The following is a 13356-nucleotide window of genomic DNA, read 5'->3' on the forward strand; positions in this document are numbered from 1 at the left end:
CATCAGAGTCTTTTCCAATGAGTCAACTCTTCGCTTGAGGTGGCCAAAGTACTGGAGTTTCAGCTTTAGCATCATTCCTTCCAGAGAAATCCAGGATTGATCTCCTTCAGAATGGACTGGTTGGATCTCCTAGCTCTCTTTTTAGTCCAACTGTCATGTCCATACATGACTACTGAAAAAACCATAGCTTTGACTAGATGGACTTTTGTTGGCAAAGCAATGTCTCTGCTTTTTCATATGCCATCTAAATTGGTCATAGCTTTTCTTCCAAGGAGCAAGCATCTTTTAATTTCATGGCTGCAGTACCATCTGCAGTGACTTTGGAGCCCCCCAAAATAAAGTCTGTCACTGTTTCCACTGTTTCCCCATCTATTTGTCATGGAGTGATGGGACCAGATGCCATGATCTTCATTTTCTTAATATTGAGTTTTAAGCCAACTTTTTGCTCTCCTCTTTCACTTTCATCAAGAAGCTCTTTAGTTCTTCTTCACTTTTGGTGTCATCTGCATATCTGATGTTATTGTTATTTCTTTCAGCAATTTTGATACCAGCTTGTACTTCATCCAGCCCAGCATTTTGAATAATGTACTTTGCATATAAGTTAAATAAACAGGGTGACAATATTCAGCCTTGATGTACTCCTTTCCTGGTTTGGAACCAGTTTGTTGTTCCATGTCCAGTTCTAACTATTGCTTCCTGACCTGCATACAGATTTCTCAAGAGGCAGGTCAGGTGGTCTGGTATTCTCATCTCTTTCAGAATTTTCCACGGTACATTGTGATCCAGAGTCAAAGGCTTTGGCATAGTCATTAAAGCAAAATTAAATGTTTTTCTGGAGCTCTCTTGTTTTTCAATGCCCCAGCAGATGTTGGCAATCTGATCTCTGGCTCTTCTGTCTTTTCTAAATCCAGCTTGAACACCTGAAGTTCATGGTTCATGTACTGTTGAAGCCTGGCTTGGAAAATTTTGAGCATTACGTTACTAGCATGTGAGATGAGTGCAATTGTGTGGTAGTTTGAGCATTCTGTGGCATTGCCTTTTGGGGGGTTGGAATGAAAACTGACCTTGTCTAGGCCTATGACCACTGCTGAGTTTTCCAAATTTGCTGGCATATTGAGGCAGCACTTTCACAGCATCATCTTTTAGGATTTGAAATAGCTCAACTGGAATTCCATCACCTCCACTAGCTTTGTTCATAGTGATGCACCCTAAGGCCCACTTGACTTCACATTCCAGGATGTCTGGCTCTAGTTTGGGGATCACACCATCACGATTATCTGGGTTGTGAAGATCTTTTTTTTAATAGTTCTTCTGTGTATTGCCACCTCTTCTTAGGATTTTCTGCTTCTGTTAGGTCCATACCATTTCTGACCTTTATTGTACCCATCTTTGCATGAAACGTTCCTTAGTATCTCTAATTTTCTTGAAGAGATCTCTAGACGTTCCCATTCTGTTGTTTTCCTCTATTTCTTTGCATTGGTCGCTGAGGAAGGCTTTCTTATCTCTTCTTGCTATTCTTTGGAACTCTGCATTCAGATGGGTATATCTTTTCTCCTTTTCTTTTAACCTGTCTTCTATTCACAGCTATTTGTAAGGGCTCCTCAGACAACCATTTTGCCTTTTAGCATTTCTTTTTCTTAGGGATGGTCTTGATCACTGCCTCCTGTACAATGTCACAAACCTCTGTTCATAGTTCTTCAGGCACTCTATCAGATCTAATCCCTTAAGTCTATTTCTCACTTCCACTGTATAATCATAAGGGATTTGATTTAGGTCATACCTGAATGGTCTAGTGGTTTTCCCTACTTTCTTCAATTTAAGTCTGAATTTGGCAATAAGGAATTCATGGTCTGTGCCACAGTTGGCTACAGGTCTTGTTTTTGCTGACTTTAAAGAACTTCATCTTTGGCTGCAAAGAATATAGTCAATCTTATTTCAGTATTGACCATCTGGTGATGTCCATGTGTAGAGTCTTCTCTTGTGTTGTTGGAAGAGGGTGTTTCCTATGACCAGTGTGTTCTTTTGACAAAACTCTATTAGCCTTTGCCCTGCTTCATTCTGTACTGCAAGGCCAAATTTGCCTGTTACTCCAGATTTTTCTTGACTTCCTACTTTTGCATTCCAGTCCCCTATAATGAAAAGGACATCTTTTTTGGGTGTTAGTTCTAGAAGGTCTTGTGGTTTATTTCAAACCAAAACCGATTTAATTCTGATTAAGTAGAATGTGTCTGTGTCTTTTGTTGCTTTAAATTTTGTGGCTTATATAGAAACCCATCATCTAATCCAAGGTCATGAATATTTTTACTTATATTTTCTTCTAAGAGTTTTTCACCTTTTTTTATTACATTAGGTTTTTGATCCTCTTTGTGTTATTTTTTGTACATGATGCAATGTCAGAATCTAATGTAATTTTTTTGCACATGTATTAATTTTCCCAGTACTATTTGTTGAAAATTATTTCGCTGTTGAATTGTCTTGGCACTCTTATCAAGAATCAATTGACCATAAGTGTGTAGTTTATTTCTGGCTTCTCAATTTTATTCCAGTGATCTATATATCTATCTTGAAGCCAGTACCACATTGGTTTAATCACTCTGACTTTATAGAAAGTTTTCTAACCAGGAAGAATGAATCCTACAACTTTGTTCTTCTTTTTCAAGGTTGTTTTTGCTGTCATGTGACCTTTGTTGTATTAGTTTTCTGTTGGTGAGGTAACAACTTAGCCAAAATTTACTCTTACAGTTCTGGAAATAATATCCTAAAATTAAGGTGTCAGCAAGTCTACCTTCCTTCTGGAGTCTCTAGGCAAGAATTTGTTTACTCACTTTTTCTATCTTCTAGAAGCCTTCTGGCTTCCCTGGTGGCTCAGTGGGTAAAGTGTCTGCTTCCAATGTGGGAGACCCAGGTTTGATCCCTGGGTCGGGAAGATCCCCTGGAGAAGGAAATGGCAACCCACTCGAGTACTCTTGCCTGGAAAATCCCATGGACTGAGAAGCTTGGTATGCTACAGTCCTTGGGGTCGCAAAGAGTCAAGACACGATTGAGCGACTTCACTTCATTTCTGCCTTCTTTAGCTTGTGGCTCTTCCTTGAATCACTCTGGCATCTTAATTTATCATGATATCTATCTCTCTGGCTCTATTACTTAACCTCCTTTTCACTTTTATGAGGATTACATTGGAACCAACCCAGATAAGCCATGAAAATTTACCCAACTCAAATCCCTTAACTTTATCATATCTACAAAGTACCTTTTGTCATTTAAAATAAAATATTCCCAGGTTTTGGAACTAGATATCTTTGGTAGCCATTATTGTTACTACAGTTGCATTTCCATATGAAAATGTTGCACTTCCATAGAAACAGCTTGCCAACTTCTGCAAAACAGTCAGCTGAAATTTTGAAAAGGATTGCTGTGAATCTGAAGAACAAGTCTGTGGCCATCTTAAAAATATTAAGATTTCAGATGATGAATATGGCATATTTATCCATTTAATTTCTTTCAGTGATTCTTTTTTTTGGGGTTTTTTTTTTTTTAAATTTTAAAATCTTTAATTCTTACATGCATTCCCAAACATGAACCCCCCTCCCACCTCCCTCCCCATAACATCTTTCTGGGTCATCCCCATGCACCAGCCCCAAGCATGCTGCATCCTGTGTCAGACATAGACTGGCGATTCAATTCACATGATAGTATACATGTTAGAATGTCATTCTCCCAAATCATCCCACCCTCTCCCTCTCCCTCTGAGTCCAAAAGTCCGTTATACACATCTGTGTCTCTTTCCCTGTCTTGCATACAGGGTCGTCATTGCCATCTTCCTAAATTCCATATATATGTGTTAGTATACTGTATTGGGGTTTTTCTTTCTGGCTTACTTCACTCTGTATAATCGGCTCCAGTTTCATCCATCTCATCAGAACTGATTCAAATGAATTCTTTTTAACGGCTGAGTAATACTCCATTGTGTATATGTACCACAGCTTTCTTATCCATTCATCTGCTGATGGACATCTAGGTTGTTTCCATGTCCTGGCTATTATAAACAGTGCTGCGATGAACATTGGGGTACATGTGTCTCTTTCAATTCTGGTTTCCTCGGTGTGTATGCCCAGAAGTGGGATTGCTGGGTCATAAGGTAGTTCTATTTGCAATTTTTTAAGGAATCTCCACACTGTTCTCCATAGTGGCTGTACTAGTTTGCATTCCCACCAACAGTGTAGGAGGGTTCCCTTTTCTCCACACCCTCTCCAGCATTTATTGCTTGCAGATTTTTGGATCGCAGCCATTCTGACTGGTGTGAAGTGGTACCTCATTGTGGTTTTGATTTGCATTTCTCTAATAATGAGTGATGTTGAGCATCTTTTCATGTATTTGTTAGCCATCTGTATGTCTTCTTTGGAGAAATGTCTATTTAGTTCTTTGGCCCATTTTTTGATTGGGTCGTTTATTTTTCTGGAATTGAGCTGCATAAGTTGCTTGTATATTTTTGAGATGAGTTGTTTGTCAGTTGCTTCATTTGCTATTATTTTCTCCCATTCAGAAGGCTGTCTTTTCACCTTGCTTATATTTTCCCTGGTTGTGTAGAAGCTTTTAATTTTAATTAGATCCCATTTGTTTATTTTTGCTTTTATTTCCAGAATTCTGGGAGGTGGATCATAGAGGATCCTGCTGTGATTTATGTCTGAGAGTGTTTTGCCTATGTTCTCCTCTAGGAGTTTTATAGTTTCTGATCTTACATTTAGATCTTTAATCCATTTTGAGTTTATTTTTGTGTGTGGTGTTAGAAAGTGATCTAGTTTCATTCTTTTACAAGTGGTTGACCAGTTTTCCCAGCACCACTTGTTAAAGAGATTGTCTTTACTCCATTGTATATTCTTGCCTCCTTTGTCAAAGATAAGGTGTCCATATGTGTGTGGATTTACCTCTGGGCTTTCTGTTTTGTTCCATTGATCTATATGTCTGTCTTTGTGCCAGTACCATACTGTCTTGATGACTGTGGCTTTGTAGTAGAGCATGAAGTCAGGCAAGTTGATTCCTCCAGTTCCATTCTTCTTTCTCAAGATTGCTTTGGCTATTCGAGGTTTTTTGTATTTCCATACAAATCTTGAAATTATTTGTTCTAGTTCTGTGAAAAATGTGGCTGGTAGCTTGATAGGGATTGCATTGAATTTGTAAATTGCTTTGGGTAGTATACTCATTTTCACTATATTGATTCTTCCGATCCATGAACATGGTATATTTCTCCATCTATTAGTGTCCTCTTTGATTTCTTTCATCAGTGTTTTATAGTTTTCTATATATAGGTCTTTAGTTTCTTTAGGTAGATATATTCCTAAGTATTTTATTCTTTTCGTTGCAATGGTGAATGGAATTGTTTCCTTAATTTCTTTTTCTACTTTCTCATTATTCGTGTATAGGAATGCAAGGGATTTCTGTGTGTTGATTTTATATCCTGCAACTTTACTATATTCATTGATTAGCTCTAGTAATTTTCTGGTGGAGTCTTTAGGGTTTTCCATGTAGAGGATCATGTCATCTGCAAACAGTGAGAGTTTTACTTCTTCTTTTCCAATTTGGATTCCTTTTATTTCTTTTTCTGCTCTGATTGCTGTGGCCAAAACTTCCAGAACTATGTTGAATAGTAGCGGTGAAAGTGGACACCCTTGTCTTGTTCCTGACTTTAGGGGAAATGCTTTTAATTTTTCACCATTGAGGATAATGTTTGCTGTGGGTTTGTCATAGATAGCTTTTATTATGTTGAGGTATGTTCCTTCTATTCCTGCTTTCTGGAGAGTTTTTATCATAAATGGATGTTGAATTTTGTCAAAGGCCTTCTCTGCATCTATTGAGATAATCATATGGTTTTTATTTTTCAATTTGTTAATGTGGTGAATTACATTGATTGATTTGTGGATATTGAAGAATCCTTGCATCCCTGGGATAAACCCACTTGGTCATGGTGTATGATCTTTTTAATGTGTTGTTGGATTCTGATTGCTAGAATTTTGTTGAGGATTTTTGCATCTATGTTCATCAGTGATATTGGCCTGTAGTTTTCTTTTTTTGTGACATCTTTGTCAGGTTTTGGTATTAGGGTGATGGTGGCCTCATAGAATGAGTTTGGAAGTTTACCTTCCTCTGCAATTTTCTGGAAGAGTTTGAGGAGGATAGGTGTTAGCTCTTCTCGAAATTTTTGGTAGAATTCAGCTGTGAAGCCATCTGGACCTGGGCTTTTGTTTGCTGGAAGATTTCTGATTACAGTATCAATTTCCGTGCTTGTGATGGGTCTGTTAAGATTTTCTATTTCTTCCTGGTTCAGTTTTGGAAGATTGTACTTTTCTAAGAATTTGTCCATTTCTTCCACGTTGTCCATTTTATTGGCATACAACTGCTGATAGTAGTCTCTTATGATCCTTTGTATTTCTGTGTTATCTGTTGTGATCTCTCCATTTTCATTTCTAATTTTATTGATTTGATTTTTCTCTCTTTGCTTCTTGATGAGTCTGGCTAATAGTTTGTCAATTTTATTTATCCTTTCAAAGAACCAGCTTTTGGCTTTGTTGATTTTTGCTATGGTCTCTTTTGTTTCTTTTGCATTTATTTCTGCCCTAATTTTTAAGATTTCTTTCCTTCTACTAACTCTGGGGTTCTCCAACTCTTCCTTTTCTAGTTGCTTTAGTTGTAGAGTTAGGTTATATATTTGACTTTTTTCTTGTTTTTTGAGGTATGCCTGTATTGCTATGAACTTTCCTCTTAGCACTGCTTTTATAGTGTCCCACAGGTTTTGGGTTGTTGCGTTTTCATTTTCATTAGTTTCTATGCATATTTTGATTTCTTTTTTGATTTCTTCTGTGATTTGTTGGTTATTCAGAAGTGTGTTGTTCAACCTCCATATGTTGGAATTTTTAATAGTTTTTCTCCTGTAATTGAGATCTAATCTTAATGCATTATGGTCAGAAAAGATGCTTGGAATGATTTCGATTTTCTTGAATTTATCAAGTTTAGATTTATGGCCCAGGATGTGATCTATCCTGGAGAAGGTTCCATGAGCACTTGAGAAAAAGGTGAAATTCGTTGTTTTGGGGTGAAATGTCCTATAGATATCAATTAGGTCTAACTGATCTAATGTATCATTTAAAGTTTGCGTTTCTTTGTTAATTTTCTGTTTAGTTGATCTGTCCATAGGTGTGAGTGGGGTATTAAAGTCTCCCACTATTATTGTGTTATTGTTGATTTCCCCTTTCATACTTGTTAGCATTTGTCTTACATATTGTGGTGCTCCTATATTGGGTGCATATATATTTATAATTGTTATATCTTCTTCTTGGATTGTTCCTTTGATCATTATGTAGTGGCCTTCTTTGTCTCTTTTCACAGCCTTTGTTTTAAAGTCTATTTTATCGGATATGAGTATTGCCACTCCTGCTTTCTTTTGGTCTCTATTCGCGTGGTATATCTTTTTCCAGCCCTTCACTTTCAGTCTGTATGTGTCCCTTGTTTTGAGGTGGGTCTCTTGTAAGCAGCATATAGAGGGGTCTTGTTTTTGTATCCATTCTGCCAGTCTTTGTCTTTTGGTTGGGGCGTTCAACCCATTTACGTTTAAGGTAATTATTGATAAGTATGATCCCATTGCCATTTACTTTATTGTTTTGGGTTCGGGTTTATACACCCTTTTCGTGTTTCCTGTCTAGAGAATATCTTTTAGAATTTGTTGGAGAGCTGGTTTGGTGGTGCTGAATTCTCTCAGCTTTTGCTTGTCTGTAAAGCTTTTGATTTCTCCTTCGTATTTGAATGAGATCCTTGCTGGGTACAGTAATCTGGGCTGTAGGTTATTGTCTTTCATCACTTTAAGTATGTCTTGCCATTCCCTCCTGGCCTGAAGAGTTTCTATTGACAGATCAGCTGTTATCCTTATGGGAATTCCCTTGTGTGTTATTTGTTGTTTTTCCCTTGCTGCTTTTAATATTTGTTCTTTGTGTTTGATCTTTGTTAATTTGATTAATATGTGTCTTGGGGTGTTTCGCCTTGGGTTTATCCTATTTGGGACTCTCTGTGTTTCTTGGACTTGGGTGATTATTTCCTTCCCCATTTTAGGGAAGTTTTCAACTATTATCTCCTCAAGGATTTTCTCATGGTCTTTCTTTCTGTCTTCTTCTTCTGGGACTCCTATAATTCGAATGTTGGAGCATTTCATATTGTCCTGGAGGTCTCTGAGATTGTCCTCGTTTCTTTTAATTCGTTTTTCTTGTTTCCTCTCTGATTCATTTATTTCTACCATTCTATCTTCTATTTCACTAATCCTATCTTCTGCCTCCGTTATTCTACTATTTGTTGCCTCCAGAGAGTTTCTGATCTCATTTATTGTGTTATTCATTATATTTTGACTCTTTTTTATTTCTTCTAGGTCCTTGTTAAACCTTTCTTGCATCTTCTCAATCCTTGTCTCTAGGCTATTTATCTGTGTTTCCATTTTGATTTCAAGATTTTGGATCATTTTCACTATCAATATTCGGAATTCCTTCTCCGGTAGATTCCCTACTTCTTCCTCTTTTGTTTGGTTTGGTGGGCAACTCTCCTGTTCCTTTACCTGCTGAGTATTCCTCTGTCTCTTCATCTTGGTTATATTGCTGCGTTTGGGGTGGCCTTTGTATATTCTGGTAATTTGTGGAGTTCTCTTTATTATGGAGCTTCCTCACTTTGGGTGGGGTTCTATCAGTGGCTTGTCAAGGTTTCCTGGTTAGGGAGGCTTGTGTTGGAGTTTTGGTGGGTGGAGCTGGGTTTCTTCTCTCTGGAGTGCAGTGGAGTGACCCGTAATGGGTTATGAGACATCAAAGTTTTTGGGATAATTTTGAGCTGCCTGTATATTGAGGCTCAGGGGAGTGTTCCTGTGTTGCTGGAGAATTTGTGTGGTATGTCTTGTTTTGGAACTTGTTGGCCCTTGGGTGGAGCTTGGTTTCGGTGTAGGTATGAAGGCATTTGATGAGCTCCTATTGCTTAATGTTCCCTGAATTCAAGAGTTCTCTAATGTTTTCAGGCTTTGGGTTTAAGCTTCCTGCTTCTGGTTTTCAGTTTTATTTTTACAGTAGCCTCTAGACTTCTCCATCTATACAGCACCGATGATAAAACATCTAGGTTAAAGATGAAAAGTTTCTCCACATTGAGGGACACTCAGAGAGGTTCACTGAGTTACAAGGAGAAGAGAAGATGGAGGGGGTAGTTAGAGGTAACTGGAATGAGATGCGGTGAGATCAAGAGAGGAGAGAGCAAGCTAGCCAGTAGTCACTACCTTATGTGCGCTCTATAGTCTGGACCGCTCAGAGGTATTTACAGAGTTATACGGGGAAGAGGAGAGGGAGGAAGTAGACAGAGGTGACCAGGAGGATAAGAGAGAGGAATGAGTAGGAGAGAGACAAATCCTGCCAGTAACCAGTTCCTTAGGTGTTCTCTACCGTCTGGAACACACAGAGATTCACAGAGTTGGATAGAGAAGAGATGGGGGAGAAAAGAGACAGAGGCCACCTTGTGGAGAAAAAGGAGAGGCCAGAGGAGGAGAGAGTGGTCAAGCCAGTAATCTCGCTCTCAGGTAAACTTGGGTAGTGAAGTTTGGGTTTTTAAATGTACAAAATTGACAACAAAAACCTAAGAGCAAAGATTAAAAATCTGGAGTAGAGGTTGCATTTTCAAAGATACAATATTAAAGAAAAGCAGAAGGAAAAAGGAAGAAAGAAAAAAAAAGAATTATTAAAAAACAAACAAACAAAAAAAAAAACAAAACAAAACACCAACAACCATCCAAAGAGTATATATGGTGTTTGTCTTAAAAAAAAAAAAAGTCTTTTTTTTTTAAAATAGTAATACTAGGTTATAGAAATAAAAATTAGAGGAGAAATAGAAGACTTAACAATTAAAAAAAAGCTCAGAAAAAAAAGGAAAAAAAAAGCAAAAAGCAAAAAAAAAGAATGATTTTAAAAATATTAAAAAATTAAAAATATATCTGGCTCTTCTCTGATGTTATGGGCCGTGTGGGCTCACTTCCAAGGTGGTTCCCTCTGTTTAACTTCTTCTGTTTGCTGGTTTTTAGGCTCACTAGTTCAGTCGTGCTGTGGGGAGGGGGGATGCTGCAAACAAATAGCACTGTCGTGTGTACACAGTATCTCTGCCCCGCTTGACCTGTCCTTTCTCACGGCGCACAAACCGCTCCGGCTCTACGATGCTCAGCCGGGAACCGTCTGGGGCCGGCCCTAGGCTGCGTGCACTTCCCCGGTCCAAGCCGCTCAGGTTCGGCCCTCAGGCAGCCCTCAGAGGCACAAATGCGGCTGGGACTGCGCTTTGTGCCCTTCCCAGGTCCGAGTAGCTCAGGAGTTTGGCGAGCGCGATCGCCGCGGCTTGTCACCTTTTCCGCCGCTGCCGCTCAGCTCTCTGGGTGGACCGCTGGCGCACCCCGTGAGGCAGACTGTGACTGTCCAGCACCCCCAGAAGTCTTAGCAAAGGAGCCTGCTTGCAGTTAGGTAAGTAAAGTCTCTCCGGGTCTGCAATTGCCCCTTTCCAGTCCTTACGGCTCTGGCTGCCTGTCCCCGGCGGGGAATGGTCTGCAGCCGGCTTTTGCCGCTCCGTCCTTTGTTCTGTGCTCAGTCCTGGCGGTGTCTTATGTTGGAGCTTTTCGCGTGGTAGCTATCCCACAGTCTGGTTTGCTAGCCCAAGTTAGATCGTTCTGGTTGCGTGTGGGGCGTTCCTGCCCGATTCTTGCAAAGCTCTGCAGCCCGCGCCTCCCGCGCGTCCCTGCCCTGCCCCCACTTCCCAATGGCGGATGCAGGCGTCTGTGCTGCTTTTCCGCTGGGGGAGTTACTGGTGGGCTTGTAATCTCTTGGTTTTAATTATTTATCTATTTTTCCTTCCTGTTATGTTGCCCTCTGTGTTTCCAAGGCTCGCCACAGACTCGGCAGGGAGAGTGTTTCCTGGTGTTTGGAAACCTCTCTTCTTAAAATTCCCTTCCCGGGACGGGCTTCCCTTCCTGGGATGGGCTTCCCTTCCCGGGACGGAGCTCCCTCCCCACCTCCTTTGTCTCCTTTTTCGTCTTTTACATTTTTTCCTACCTGTTTTTGAAGACAATGGTCTGCTTTTCTGGTTGCCTGATGTCCTCTGCCAGCCTACAGAAGTTGTTTTGTGGAGTTTGCTCGGCGTTGAAATGTTCTTTTGAGGAATTTGTGAGGGAGAACGTGATCTTCCCGTCCTATTCCTCCGCCATCTTTCCCTCCCCTGTCTTTCAGTGATTCTTTGTCTTTTTAATTGTACAGATTTTATGCTTCTTCTGTTAAATATATTCCTTTACTAATTTAAATGCTTTATATATAATCTTCATATGTTCTGTATTAGATTTGATAGTATCTTGTTATGGATTTTTGTGTCTATATTCATAAGATAGTAATATTGACTTAATAGGTTAGCTGGGATTTGTTCTCTCCCAGTATAATTTTCGGAGGATTTTTTGAAGAATTGATGGTAAGTTTTCATTGAGTATTTGATTGAATTTATCAGTGAAGCCATCTGTTTGTTTGTTTGTTTGTTTGTTTTTGCAATAGGTATATTCATGATTAATTCATTTATTTTATTTGTTAGAAATTCAGTTCACTTCAGTCGCTCAGTCGTGTCTGACTCTATGAGACACCATGAACTGCAGCACACCAGCCTCCCAGTCCATCACCAATTCCCGGAGTTTACCCAAACTCATGTCCATTGAGTCAGTGATGCCATCTAACCATCTCATCCTCTGTCGTCCCCTTCTCCTCCTGCCCCTAATCCCTCCCAGCATCAGGGTCTTTTCAAATGAGTCAGCTCTTTGCATCACGTGGCCAAAATATTGGAGTTTCAGCTTCAACATCAGTTCTTCCAATGAACACCCAGGACTGATCTCCTTTAGGATGGACTGGTTGGATCTCCTTGGAGTCCAAGGGACTCTCAAGAGTCTTCTCCAACACCACAGTTCAAATGCATCAATTCTACAGTGCTCAGCTTTCTTGATAGTCCAACTCTCCCATCCATACATGACCACAGGAAAAACCATAGCCTTGACTAGATGGACTGTTGTTGGCAAAGTAATATCTGTGCTTTTGAATATGCTGTCTAGGTTGGTCATAATTTTTCTTCCAAGGAGTAAGCATCTTTTAATTTCATGGCTGCAATCACCATCTGCAGTGATTTTGGAGCCCCAAAAAATAAAGTCTGACACTTTCCACTGTTTCCTCATCTATTTCCCATGAAGTGATGGGACCGGATGCCATGATCTCCGTTTTCTGAATGTTGAGCTTTAAGCCAACTTTTTCACTCTCCTCTTTCACTTTCATCAAGAGGCATTTAGTTCTTCTCACTTTCTGCCATAAGGGTGGTGTCATCTGCATATCTGAGGTTATTGATATTTCTCCCAGCAATCTTGATTCCAGCTTGTGTTTCTTCCAGCCCAGCATTTCTCATGATGTACTCTGCATATAATTTAAATAAGCAGAGTGACAATATACAGCCTTGACGTACTCCTTTTCCTATTTGGAAGCAGTCTGTTGTTCCATGTTCAGTCAGATCTATTATATTACTTATTGGCTCAGTTTTGATAGTTCATATCTAAGAATGAGTTCATCTTAGTTATCTAATCTGTTGACGTATAAAACTTCACCGTATTCTCATAGATTCCTTTTTGTTCTTGTAAAATCAGAAGTTATGGCAAGTTTCATTCTTTAGTTTTGTCATTTGAGTCTTCTCTCTCTTATTCTTGATCAATATAGCTGACCACAATTTTTGTTGTTGTTGTTTTGCTTGGTATTTCTTGTTTGTTTGTTTCAAATAAATTTGGTTTCTTTGATTTTTTTTTCTGTTGTTTTCCTATCCTCTGTTATCTGTTTCCATTAAAATAATGATTATTTCCTTTTCTTTCCTGGCTTTGGATTTAGTTTGCTCTTCTTCTTAATTTTTTAAAATGAAAATTTAGGCTATTTATATCACTTTTTCCCATTCTTTTTATCTTCTTCTTCAAAATGGATAATCTGGATTGCAAAGTTTTCTGATTATTTCTTCTGTCAGTTGAAATCAATTATTAAGTCCATCTTATGAATTTTTCAAGTATTTTACCTAGTAAACAAAATATCTGGACCTCCTCAGGGATAGGTACATTAGCTCTTTGTTTTTGTGTGCATAGGGCACAAAATGCCTTTTTTTTTATTTTTTATTTTTGCATGTGACATAACATTTTATTGGAAAATGAACATGTTAGAGTAGATGATGTGATAATTCAAAATCAGATTTGCACCTCGCCAGGGTTTTTTTGGCTTTACTTTTCCTGTCACTCTTTGTTGTAGTTTTTTTGTG

The 13356-nt window shown here is 39.0% G+C and overlaps 1 protein-coding gene across 2 annotated transcripts in view; it reads left to right on the forward strand.

The window, feature by feature from the left end:
* GPC5 (glypican 5) overlaps positions 1 to 13356 on the forward strand; it is a 1663234-nt gene that overhangs the window by 757560 nt on the left and 892318 nt on the right. The window lies entirely within an intron of this gene.

The sequence above is a fragment of the Ovis canadensis genome, chromosome 10 (assembly GCF_042477335.2).
Source record: "Ovis canadensis isolate MfBH-ARS-UI-01 breed Bighorn chromosome 10, ARS-UI_OviCan_v2, whole genome shotgun sequence".
NCBI lineage: Eukaryota > Metazoa > Chordata > Mammalia > Artiodactyla > Bovidae > Ovis > Ovis canadensis.